This window comes from Ipomoea nil, unplaced genomic scaffold (assembly GCF_001879475.1).
Source record: "Ipomoea nil cultivar Tokyo-kokei standard unplaced genomic scaffold, Asagao_1.1 scaffold0193, whole genome shotgun sequence".
Lineage (NCBI taxonomy): Eukaryota > Viridiplantae > Streptophyta > Magnoliopsida > Solanales > Convolvulaceae > Ipomoea > Ipomoea nil.
Genome location: NW_017616621.1, coordinates 1,021,446 through 1,035,175, shown reverse-complemented (window position 1 = coordinate 1,035,175; position 13,730 = coordinate 1,021,446). Strand labels below are relative to the sequence as shown.

At 39.3% G+C, this 13,730-nt stretch overlaps 1 long non-coding RNA gene across 1 annotated transcript; it reads left to right on the top strand.

The window, feature by feature from the left end:
* The first annotated feature begins 2,887 nt into the window (after positions 1–2,887).
* LOC109188413 lies at positions 2,888–12,820 on the top strand. Its single transcript, XR_002055415.1, has 3 exons — positions 2,888–2,977; positions 10,650–10,653; positions 12,811–12,820. It is a non-coding gene; the product is annotated as an uncharacterized LOC109188413 (long non-coding RNA).
* The last annotated feature ends 910 nt before the right edge of the window (positions 12,821–13,730 follow it).

The following is a 13,730-nucleotide window of genomic DNA, read 5'->3' as shown; positions in this document are numbered from 1 at the left end:
TTACTTTTAATGAATATGGTGCCTGGGATTGGTTAGCTAAAGATGACAGTTCAGTTGTTATTCCTGTTGTTAAAAATATTGTTGAAGAGCAACCGATTCCAGATAATGTCCAGTCTCCTTCACAGCCAGAGTCGTCAGTTCGACGATCTCAGCGCGAGCACCACTTACCAGCTCGCTTGCAAGATTATGTTTTGGGTCATGATAATGACCTGTCTGATGAAGAGATTATTCAATTTGCTCTCTTTGCAGATTGTGATCCTTTAACTTTTTAGGAGGCTACTACAGAAACTCATTGGCTTAAGGCGATGGATGAGGAGATACGTGCCATTGAAAAGAATGGTACTTGGGAGTTAACAAATTTACCTCCTGGGAAGAAGCCAATTGGAGTCAAGTGGGTTTACAAAACGAAATACAAGTCAGTATATCCAACTTGAAGACGGAGACATTTTTTCAAATTAAAGAAGGAAATTGGGATGACCAATATATCCAACTTGGTTTAAAGGAGACAATGTTATAATAATAATATTATTAGTAATTAAACCAAGTCAAAGAATTTAATAAAAACAAACATGGGTGAGTCATGTATGTTAATGTGGAACATGCCTAGATTATAGGAGTAGTACATGGAGCATTAGCTTCCTATTTATTAGCTTTCTCTTAGTATAAATATGTGGTGTATTTTCATTTGTTAAATCATCCCAGTGAATAAACATTATTCATTCTAATCTTTCTCTCTCTCTCTTCCTATTTATATATTATTATATATAAATACATAGATATATTATATATAATATATATATTATATTTAATATATCTTACAGATATGGACAAAAGTAGTACAACCAAAAATTTTGAGTGGCAATTCCGAGGAAAAAACTGAGAGGTGAGGGAATGCTTGTAATAACAAAGATCGTGGTGTCTTGAACTTTAAGACACTACTAGGCATACGGTTTATGAGGTAAGTGGCAGTAAGTACAGCTTCCCCCCAAAAGTGTTTAGGCACATGATTTGAAAACATGATGGACCGAGAGACTTCAAGGAGATGCCTATTTTTTCTCTCAGCCACTCCATTTTGCTGAGGGGTGTTGACACAGGAACTAATATGGACAATTCCCTGATCTAACAAGTATGGACCAAGAATTGAGTTGTAGTATTCTGTCCCATTATCAGTTTTCAAAACTTTGACTTTTTGTTTGAACTGATTTTGAATCATGGAATGAAAAGCTTTAAAAATTGATGCAGTTTCTGATTTTTCTTTCATGAGGTCCTAGTGTGGTCATCAATGAAGGATACAAACCATCTAGAACCATTAACATTTTTCACCCTTGAAGGCCCCCAAATGTCACTATGTATCAACGAAAAAGGTTGAGAAGGTTTGTAAGGATTGCTTGAATAAATGCTTCGAGTATGTTTTGCAAGTTGACACACTTCGCAATGAAAAAACTTGAGTTTTTTATTGATAAATAAACCAGGAAACAGTTTTTCAAGATAAACAAAATTTGGATGTCCAAGGCGAAAATGCCACAACATGACTAGACTCTCATTGGAGACAGAAACAGAATTGAAACCATAATTTGACTTGGGGAAATGTTTACTTTCAGGAGTGTTTTTGAGAATATAGAGACCATCGCAAATTTCAGCACTGCCAATCACCTTCTCCGAGCCCAGAACCTGAAATTCACAAAGCTTGGGATAGAATTTAGTTACACAATTCATGTCTCTAGTGAGTTTACTAATGGAAAGAAGGTTGCAACTTAATTTAGGAACAAAGAGAACAGATGAAAGAAAAAGTTCATCAGTTAATTTGACAGATCATATTCCTATCACGTTAGAGAGGGATCCATCAGCAATTTTGATCATGGTGGGATTGGTACAAGGTTTGAATGTGTGAAAAACCTTTAAATCACCTGACATATGGTCGGATGCCCCGGAATCCACAATCCAAGGACTTGTGTTATTTGAATTTGCAGCCAATGTGTGAGAAGTGGTACCTTGATGACTCATCATACTAACATGTGCTTCAGCGGAAGGTGGGATTGACTGTTGTGCAACAGATATCTGCCCAAAAAGCTTTTGCAGCGCCTCAAGCTTAATTTTCGAGAAAGGACTGACTCCATTGGGTGATGTTTCAAAGGTTGCAGCCACATTATCGTGAGACTTGCTGGAAAATTCACGGTAAGCAAGGACTTGAGGAAGGTTAAGATAATTTTTGATAGTCGAGTGAGAAGGATGTGATGACCCATCTAACGGTGAGGAATCAACTGGAAGGGTTTCAATAGGTTTAGACATAGTTGCTGGAGAGATTTGGTGAGGGAGGATAGAGAAGAGATAGGGGTTTAGAGTCAGGCTCTGATACCATGTAAGAAATTCTGAATAGTTCTTCTTTACAATTGGAAAATACAAGCTCTAATTTATACAAAGAAGAAGATTGATTATAGGGAAGAGAATCCTATAATCAGGGAAAGTAAATAAAAAGGATCACTAAACTAGGAAAGAATAAAATCATATCACTAATTACAGATCCTAAGAATATATGCATATCAATCAAATATTTTCACATATCAATTATAATATTTCCACACTTTCACATTTTTGCAAGTGTAATCTTTTAATACTAAATATGCAAAATGTTAATACTAAATGTGCAAACCTAAAAAAGTTTGAGAATTACAGATTTTAATATTCAAGCTTGCTTTTCTATTCAATGCTAAAGCTAGCGTATTTCATTCTTAACATTTATTTCTTTTCTATTCAATGCTGTTTTTTTTTTTTTTTTTTTTTTTTTTTTTTTTTTTTCTTTTTTTTTACAAAATCAATTACTATTTTATTTTTCAGATCTCATTTTGTTTTTTGCATTATTTTTCACAGATCAAAATTCTGGATCCTAAATATGAGGAATCACTGAATACACATATAGAAGTGTCTATGTAAGATAACTTGGGCAGCCTCATAGTATATAACTGTTAGAAAATGGTATGTTTTAGGTTACAAGTGATGATTTTTGAATTGTGTACTTTTTGCATTTTCTAGAGTTACATCCCACTTTATACAATCCTAGTTTGGGCTTACACTAGAGTCAGGCTTGTATAGTTACTCACTGTAGTATTAGTTACTTTCTTTGGTTAAAACTTAAAAGTTAATGACTCCTCAAGAATGCAATAAACTTTGTCATCATTATGATTACTATTGTATAGATGGTACTGAAATATCCCAAGAATGACTCCTCAAGAATGCAATTAATCCCAAGTACAAATATGCTTTTGCAGATTGGTATATGCTAATTGAATACCTTTTTTTTTAAATATTTTCAAGTTAGGAATTGAAGCTGCGATGCTTGTCTCAAGTATTGAAGATCAACAGGTAGCTAGGTAAGGGGAATTGCTTCCGTCTAAACTTGACTGATTAATATTGATGTGCAAGGCTAACTATAATTCTAAAAACTTCTTCATGAGATTCATTACATCCATTTCATGCATGCATTGTGTAAGGTATCAAATGAAAGATTTTACCGTGATCTTGGTTTCTAGGAGAGGGTTTTCAAATCCTGTAGTTAGTCTTCATGTTAATTTTTCTTTTTACCATTTTCTTTTAAACTACTGAGTGCTCTAGACTACAGATGCATCATGCTCTTGAAATTTCTTGCAAAAATCGTATTCTTCAAAGATGTTACAGAATAAGCTTGCCTTTCCCCAACAGAGAATGAAAAGTTTGTTAACTGGGAAATTATGTTAGGCTGATGTTGCTCTGTACTTTAATTTCATAACTATTGAACCACAATCATCAACTACTAATTATATTCTATTAATTCGAAGATAAAATAGGACTACTATTTCTGTTAGGATAAATGAACCAAACGTACAATTCTCCAATAACTAACAGCATGAAATAAAAAATGGGGAGCTGTATTTCTCTAGAATCACAGAATGAAATTATCTCACAAAGCTTACACCTCTACAATTTGTTTTTATGATGATGATGTGTTTGTTGCATTCTTTTCAATGTAAACACGGCAGTGAGCAGAGTTTGAAAAGGTTTACCAGTGACTTGGAGAATGCCTTCTGTGGAAATGTATGGAGAATTCTGTAGACCAAGATTCTTGCTTCTTCAAGCTAATAAACTCGAGCATTGTGCATGCGATGGTGAGTTTCTATTGGCTACACTGTAATCTTGACTGCAGCAATCCATCAATTTGGATAATCTTGATATGGAGGGGCTTGATCGAGAAGCTAACGATTTTAGTTTCTATTGGCTTCACTGTAACCCTTCCCATCACTCTATATATGTTTCCTCCTACTGCAGAAGTTGAGATTGAGTGGGCTTAATCTCTCTTAGCTTAGAGGCATTTTTAACGGTGGTAATTGAATTGGCATGTTGCATCTGCTTAAGAAGGGAGCTTAATTAATCTCTCTAATTTTAGTTTCAATTGTCTCTCATTCTAGAAGGGCTGCATCCATTACGAAGAAGAATGTTTGAGGTTAGAGGCTACATCATGCTTGATGCTTCATTCTTAATTTTTATTTTCTTTTACATTCTTTACAAAATTGAAGCTGTTACTATTTTTTTTTTTTTTTTTTTTTTTCTGATATCGTTTCATTCTTTCATAGATCAAAATTGACGGGTTTGAATGTGAGGAATGACCGTATCCAGTTGAAGAAGATCATAGGACTTGGTGGAGATCACAGTGAATTAACTATTGTTAGAAAATGGTATGCACTTAGATACTGAATGGGACCTTCAATTTTGATAAGATGCTAAATGACAATGCAAGGTTTGTTGTTAGATGCATTCTAATAACGTAACTTCATTAACGTAGTTCAATTCCAAGTGCTATCATTATCGTAATTGCCTAGCTTAGCTTGTTTCAAAAAATGCATTAGATAGAAGCAGTATTGCTGGACCGGTTTTGAATAGTTCAATAAATGCAGGCTGCAAATATAGGAGGTTGATAGATTTCCATCTGATGAGAATGTGTATCCCAAATCTAGCCATGTTGGCTTTATTTTCATCTTAGGAGAGGATGTTAAATGGTTTTGAACTAGCTACAAGTACTAATGTTGTTAAGCTGATTGGTTTACTTGACAAGGTCAAGAGGCAATGTAAAACTGCAGTGATGAATTGCATGGCTTTTGGTTCTGTGATTCTGCAGCTTATATCTCTAATTCCCCATTTGTTCTGTAACATTATTTACAATATTATATATATTATCACCCATCCGACTCACTGTGTTAATTACCAAGTTATAACCTGAAAGGTGATCACTATATGTTGCTGTTTTCTTGTACAGATAATTGAAGGGATAATTTGGTTGTTGAGGTAAATTCATGTGTATCTACAAATTAACATAATAGAAAGATGCACAGTTGTGTGGGTAGGGGTGTACAGCGGACGGATCGGTTCGGATCGGATGGCGGAAGGGCAAATCCGAACGGATATCGGATTGATGTTTTGATTACCCTACCCGTTGTATTAATGATATTTATCTGTTCGGTTTTTATGCAAATCGGATCGGGTGATAAGTCAGTTTTTAAAAAAAAAAAAAGGAAAAAAAAAAAAAACCTAAAAAGTTCATTACTTGGAAAAATAAAAGTGCAAAACTAAAAGTAAAATAGCAATTAATAAGTAAAATAGCAAAACTAAAAGCTCTAAGCCTCTAAATCTCTAATAGACTAAGCTTGTAATACTAACTTAGTAATTAGTATTACTAAGTAGTCTATCAGCAAAAGGATGGATTACACAAAAATGCAAAATACAGATTAGTCAATAGTCATTAGTCTATTACAAAATACACAACACTACAACAGTGAAGTAGTGAAGTGTCAAGCAGACAAGCAGTCAATCAGATCAGCATTCAGCAAGAATCAAGATAGAGTTAAGTCAGCCAGCTACTCTTCTTCCTGTGAATTGTGACAAGTAACAAGTTAGTGAATGGATTATAATTGTAAATTAAACACAGAAAATGGATTTATATATATTTATATTATTACATAGTTGGCTCAGTAAACATTTTTCCATATCAATTTTGGATTAAGGGCAAATTGCTACAATAAACAATAAGTTTAGAGCAACTTATCAACTTAATCCTTTTCAGATTAAAGGTGGAAGCTTCATCATTGCTGTGGAAAAAGGGACAGATGGACACACATAGTAAAATATAAACATTACCAACCAGATTACCATTTACCAAAATAGCAGATGCACATGGGACTTGAGGCTGCAACTTAGAAAAAGTTACCAAGCCTTCACAAGCCAGCAAATTTATGCACCCTTACCAGTTACCATTATCATACATTCATACTTACAGAGGTCCAATGCAAGCAAATGATCAAGGCATCAAGCATTCAAGCCAGCAACTTAATAAAATCAGTTACCATGACCCTCAAAAAATACCAAGTGAGAGATTAGATTGCAATTGAGTCAAATAGTATAAATATTGCAATAAATCAGACACAAGTAATTGAGTAAATGAGTAATGTAAAGAATAACATTACAGGAATCGTAGCCAGTATAGAACCAAGAAACCTCCCACTTCCACCTTCACCACTTAACTCTGCAAAAATAAGCAATTTTCAAATAATTAGAACTTAGAAATAATAATGAAAAAAACCAAAAGCACAGAAAGACAGAAAGATTAGTTTCATTGTTTAGGTTGAGTTGGGTAGCAGAGGTTATTGGAAATAATTTCCTCTCTCCGTTTTCTAAACGTGTGAGTCTTTCCCTCTCTCTGTGTGAGTGTGTCCCTTCTCTCTTTTTTTGCTGGTAACGATGGAGAAAGGCAGTACTAGTAATCTGACCGATGCGTGCGAAGCTTTGTCGATTGTTGATGACGATGACGGTGTCATAGTAGAGATCGATGATGTTCCACAACAAACTTTCAATTACCGATATGCAGCAGTTGGCCGTGTCGTTACGGATAAATCCGTTAAATTGGTGATTTTCCGAGACGTCATGGCAACCGCTTGGAAGCCGGTGAGGGGAGTGATGGTTCGTGAATTGGGTTCAAATCGTTTTTTGTTCCTTTTTTATTGTGAAAAGGATATCTCTAGGATTATGAGGGACGGCCCTTGGACGTTTGATCAGAATCTCGTCCTCCTTCGTCGTTTGAATGACGGAGATAATCCAAAAACAGTTCCACTGGATACGACTGCTTTTTGGATACAGGTCCACAACCTCCCTGGTGGTTTTATGTCTGAGAAGGTGGCAAAGGTAGTAGGGAATCATGTTGGTGTGTTTGAAAGTGCAGAGCTGCGAAATTTTGCCGAAACGGGATGTGCATTCATGCGAGTCCGGGCATTCATAAATGTGACAAAACCTCTGATGGCCAAGATGAAGATGAAGAGGCCGGGTGCTGAATGGTTTTGGATCGATCTCAGATATGAGCGCCTGCCGTCTTTTTGTTTTACGTGTGGTGTAATCGGTCATGCAGATAAGTTTTGTGCAGTGGATGCTGATAAGCCAGTGGCTGAGGGTGAGAAGCGGTTTGGCCCTTGGTTGAGAGCAAGAGGGCGAAAAGGATCTGTGGCGGCGCCGACGAACAGGTGGCTTGTCCTGGAGGAGCCGGTCGCGACGTCCGTTGCGGTGGAGAAGGGGAAGGGGGAGAGCACAACGCATGTAACGGTTCTCCATAATGGGGAATTAATGAAGGACGTGGGGGAGGAGACGTTTTCTCCAAGCTCAAAGGGAGATATAAATGTTAGTAATGTCAGTTTAAATACGGGTAATGAGTATTGTGAGGATGAGGGGGTAGTGGTGGTTGACCAGAAACGGCGCAGGGTAGGAAAGGAAGGGGGGGTTGAGAAGTGGGCTAGCCCAATGGTTATTGAAAGTCAGAATAATTCTGATGAGGTGGGACCTGGACTCCAGGCCCACCCGGCCCAATAAGTTGTTTTAGTTGGAACTGCCGTGGGCTTGGAAATCCTATGGCAGTTCATGTTTTGTTGGGCTTTGTCACTAAATACAAGCCTGACATTCTTTTTTTAACTGAGACTATGAGTGGTACGACGAGAATGGAGTATGTGAGAGTTAAATTAAAGTTCGACAATTGTTTTACGGTGGAGTCGACGGGGAGGAGTGGGGGTTTGTCTCTACTTTGGAATGGGGGATTGGATGTGGAGGTGGTTGGTTACTCCAACCACTACATTGACACAAAGATCACTCAGAGAGGGGTACGGTGGCGGTTCACGGGGTTCTACGGCAACCCTGACAGAAGTCGACGCCAAGTATCTTGGGAGCTGTTAAGGTACCTATCTTCTCAAAGTGATCTTCCATGGGCCCTAAGGGGGGATCTAAATGATATTTTGGATGAAAGGGAGAAGGTGGGGCGGGTACCACACCCTAAATGGCTAATTAGGGGGTTCAAGGAAGCGGTTAGGGCAAGCCGGTTATTTGATTTCCCTTTTGGGGGGTATCAATATACATGGGAGCGTGGTAGGGGAACACCAAATTGGGTGAGCGAGAAGCTTGATCGGATTTTAGTGTCTGGGGGTTGGAGGGATTTGTTTCCAGAGGCAAAGGCATGGTCAGTCGAAGGGAGCAGCAGTGACCATATGCCTTTACTTCTGCGGATAAACACTGTGGGTGGAAGAAGGTTTAGAAGGAGGACTAGGTTTGAAAATTCATGGGGTAAGGTTCCTGAGTGCAAGGCTGTGGTGGAGTCTGCGTGGACGGCGTTGGAAGGGGTCCCCATTGCTGACAGATTACTTGGCTGTGGCGGAAGGGTATGTGAATGGGGTAGAAAACAGATGACTAGGGAAGTGAGGGAGATTGAGCAATGTAAGTCACGGATGGGGACCCTGCGAGGGGCAGTAGACCCAAACGGGGTGAGGGAGTTCGGTGCGCTTCAACGTCAATACTTGAGCCTTCAACAATCTCACTGTGAGCGGCTGAAGCAGAGAGCTAAAGATTGGTGGTATAAGGGGGGGGGGGGGGGGGGGACTGTAATACTCGTTTCTTCCATAATTCTATAAATGGTAGAAGGCGTAGAAATAGGCTAACGGGGGTGAAAGACTCTCGAGGGAATTTGGTCACAGATGAAGCCGGGATGAGGGAAGTGGTTGTGGAGTATTTTTCCAAACTTTTTAAGGGTCAGGAGGGGGAGATAAGGCCGGTGATTGAGTGTGTGCAACAAAAAGTTACGACAGAGCAGAATGATAACCTGGAGAAACAGATTACCCCAGCCGAGGTGCGTGAAGCAGTGTTCGCAATGCATCCGGACAAATCTCCGGGCCCGGATGGTTTGTCTCCAGGCTTCTTCCAAATGCATTGGGATATCCTGGAAAATGAGGTAGTTTCCTTTTGTCAAAACTTTATTACCTCCGGTCAGTTACCTGTTTCAGTAAGTGACACTCACATTGTCCTAATCCCAAAGACAAAACACCCAGAGTTGATGTCTGAGTTTCGCCCTATATCCCTTTGTAATGTGTTATATCGTATCCTAGAAAAAGTCTTGGAAAATAGATTTAGGGGGGTGTTGGACTCTATTATTTCTCCCGCTCAAAGTGCTTTTATCCCGGGGCGTTCCATTATTGACAATGTTATGATTGCGTTTGAGTCTACTCATGCTTTGAATAGAAACAGGGGTAGTAAAGGGGGTTTTTGTGCTTTAAAAATTGACATGAGTAAGGCTTATGACCGAGTTGAGTGGGGTTTCTTGGGAAAAGTTATGCAGAAATTGGGGTTCAGTGATAGGTGGATTGGTCTAATGAAAGAGTGTGTGTCGTCTGTCCGCTATAAGGTTTTGGTAGATGGGCAGGAATGGGGCCCGATTATCCCTGAGAGGGGACTAAGGCAGGGGGATCCGCTCTCACCATGTCTTTTTATTGTTGTAGCTGAAAGTCTGAGTGCAATGTTGAGAGATCGGGAAAGGGAAGGGATTTTCCATGGGATTTCTGTTGCGAGAAATGCACCCCATATTTCTCACCTTTTTTTCGCCGATGACTGTCTATTTTTCTTCAAAGCAAACAGTTTTGAGGCAAGGGTGTTAAGAGATGTTTTAGAGGACTACGGGGCTGCGAGTGGCCAGCAGGTTAATTACGCCAAAACTTCGATTCTCTTCGGTAACAATGTTCATAGGGAGGATAAGGAGGCTGTTTGTGAAACTTTAGAAGCACACGAACAGCAAGGGAGGGGAAAATACCTTGGGCTCCCGGGGTATGTAGGGAGGAGGAAGCGAGAGATTTTGGGATTCATAAAAGGGAAGGTTCGGGATAGGATATTGCATTGGGGAAATCGTTTTCTGTCCCGGGCGGGTAGGGAGATACTTTTAAAAACAGTTCTTCAAAGCATCCCAAATTATGCTATGAACGTTTTTTTGTTACCGAAGGGGCTTTGTGAGGATATTGAGCGGCTAATGAACTCATTTTGGTGGGGTTGTGAGGGGAGAGGGGGAAAGGGGATTCGGTGGAGTACTTGGGGGGACTTATGTAAACCAAAACACTATGGGGGAATGGGGTTTAGAAGGGTACGAGAGATGAACCTAGCCATGTTGGGGAAACAAGGGTGGAAATTTTTACACGAGCCAGATGCGTTAGTGACCAGGGTTTTTAAGGCTAGATACTTCCCCAAATGTTCTTTCTTGGAGGCAGGGGTGGGATCAAATCCATCTTTCGTGTGGTCAAGCATTAGGGAAACGCAAGGGTTGTTGAGTGGGGGAGTCCGGTGGAGGATTGGGGATGGTGGTACAGTGAAAGTTTGGGGCAATCCTTGGCTTCCAGATCCACAGAATCCTTATGTTATGACTCTGCAGCATAATTTTGGTACTGATCCTATGGTCCAGTCTATTTTATGTGTGGATATGCAGAAATGGGATACGGAACTTATCAATGATATTTTTGATCCACGGGATGCGAAACTGATCTTAAACATGCCTATTCCACCCGAACCTGTGCCTGATTCAATGTATTGGGGGTGGGAGGACACTGGACTTTATTCTGTTAAAAGTGCATATAGGTTAGCTTGTGGTGATATGAATCATAACCAAAAATTGCCATGGGCTGCAGTTTGGAAACTCCAATTACCCCCAAAGATAAAATGTTTTTTCTGGGCCATGTGTATGAAAAAATTGCCAACTAAGGATGCATTACTTGTTAAACAGGTTGCTTGCGATTATTTATGTCCATTGTGTGGAACGGAGCCGGAGACAGTGGTCCATGTATTTGCAAATTGTGCTTTTGCACATCAGTGTTGGAACGAGATTGCGTCGGGGTGGAATATGGGCTTTGCTGTTTCGATTGATTTGTGGTTAGAGGAGATGTGGACTGTTTTACCAAAGGAGATAGTGGAGAAGATTGTGATTATATGTTGGGCAATATGGGAGAATCGAAATGCTATGGTTTGGAGCAAACAAAGTATTGATCCTAGAACTTTGGTGAGTATGGCGTTGAGTTATGCTCAGAACTGGAAAATGGCACAAGGAATACCAAATGCTAGGCCCTATGGAACTGCCATGCAGCATGTACAGAATGTAAATTGGCAGCTACCCCCTCCAGATTATTACAAGTTGAATATTGATGTAGCTTTGGATGCTGAGCAGCGCATAATGGGTTATGGATGGATCGTACGTGATGCGGAAGGGGTAGTGAAGGGAACGACGATCTTCCAGATTAAGGGACTATATTCTGTTAGGGAGGCTGAAGCTATTGGGGCGCGAGAGGCGCTAAGTTGGATAAGGAAGAAGAGCTGGTCGCGGGTAATGCTTGAGACGGATGCGCAAGTGGTGACAAATGCCGTACACGCCGGACAAAATTACACCCCCTTTGGTGCTATTATAAATGACATTCGTAAGCAGTTGGAGCTTCTTCCTTTGGTTCGTTTTGTGTTTGTAAAGCGAGCTGCAAATGTTCCAGCCCATATCTTAGCGAAATATGCCTTGCGTAATTCTGGGGAGGAGATAATTGAGTACTGTGATTTTATGCCCCGTTTTATTTCTTCCTATGTACTTGCAAACTATTCTGGTTTGAGCTATTAATATATCATCTTTCATTTTCAAAAAGAAATAATAATGTAAATTGTAAAATGTGAAAAAAGTCAAGGAAATGTAGTCTAAACTTTTTTACCTTTTTCAAACCTCTCCAACTCTTCCAGGTTCTCCTCAATACATAAAGGAGTATTTTGCTCTCTAAGCCAATCCTGTGTACACACCAAAGCTTCCACAATTTTTGGAGTTAATGGAACTCCTAAAATGATCCAATACTCTCCCAGATGTACTGAAGGCAGATTCAGAGGCAAAAGTTGAGATTGGGATGGCTAGGACATCCCTAGCAAGCTTAGACAGTATAGGAAACCTAACAGAGTTAATCTTCTACCATCTAAGTATATCAAAGGAGCCTTCTTCTTCAACTACTGCATCACTCAAGTATACATCCAACTCAGTTTTTTTCTTACCCCCAGACTCCCATCTTTGTTTTTTTAATTTGGGACTTGTGGAAATGTTGTGGCATACCAACAAAGGCATGTGCAGATACAGAGGAATCACTACCAACAGAGATAGATGGAGACTGACTAGAAGCAGGAACAGAAGAGACACCAGAATTGACAGAATAATCATCAAATAACTCAGTCAAACCAACAAGTACTTTTTCATAGTATGGTTTACCCTTTCCCTCACCATACATATGATTAAGTTGAGTAGGCATATACTCCAATTTATCCCTGGGGTCTAGAATGTTTGAAAAGAAAATCATTAGATTCATTTTGTCTACATCACTCCAATACTTCTCAAATTTTTCCTTCATATTTTTCCCCATAACACTCACTGTCCCATCAGCTTCCACCATGCTCTTCAATATGCAGTACAAATCAGAAATCTCAGTGAAGAATGTGTTAGATGTGAAATACAAAGAACCAGAAATTCTGATTGTCATTTCATAAAAACATTTTAATATCTTCACTAAACCACCAACTGATTCCCAGTCCATAAAATTAGGAATAGAATTTCCCAAGTCAAACTTGAATGAATAATTAGATTCCAAAGATTCAAATACTTTCTGGTAACTCAATGCAGATTGCAACATCAAATAGGTAGAGTTCCATCTGGTTGGAACATCTAAACACAAAGAAGACCTTTGTTCAATACTCAACAAATCAACCAAATCCCTGAACTTCTTAAGCCTAGCAGGAGAGTTTCTAACATATCTAACCACCTCCCGGACTTTCTTCACAGAACTATCAGAGTATTTCAGACCATCTTGCACTACCAAGTTCAAGATATGAGCAATGCATCTCATGTGAATATACTTTGCCCTCACAGTAGATGCTCCCCAAGACACAATTTTAGTCTTTAGAAACCCCATTGCAGTGTCATTGGATGAGGTATTATCAACAGTCACACTCAAAACATCCCTAATCCCCCACTCAAGCAAACAAGTTTCTAGGGCTTTGGCTAGATATTCACCTTTATGAGAGGTAACAAGGACAAATGCCAAGATTTTTTTTATGGAGCTTCTACTCAAAATCAATGAAATGGGCAGTAACTACCATGTAGTTAATCCTTTGGATGGATGTCCATGAGTCAGTGGTGATACTAACCCTATGACTGCTACCCCTTAAGAATGCCTTCAATTTCAGTCTCTCTTCTTCATAGACCAGTAGGACGTCCCTACTTATAGTCCATCTAGATGGAACTATAAACCTAGGGCAAGCAATAGCAATGAACCTCTTGAAGCCTATTCCCTCCACAAATCTAAAGGGCAGTTCATCTATGATTATCATTTCAACCAAGGCCCTTCTAATTGATT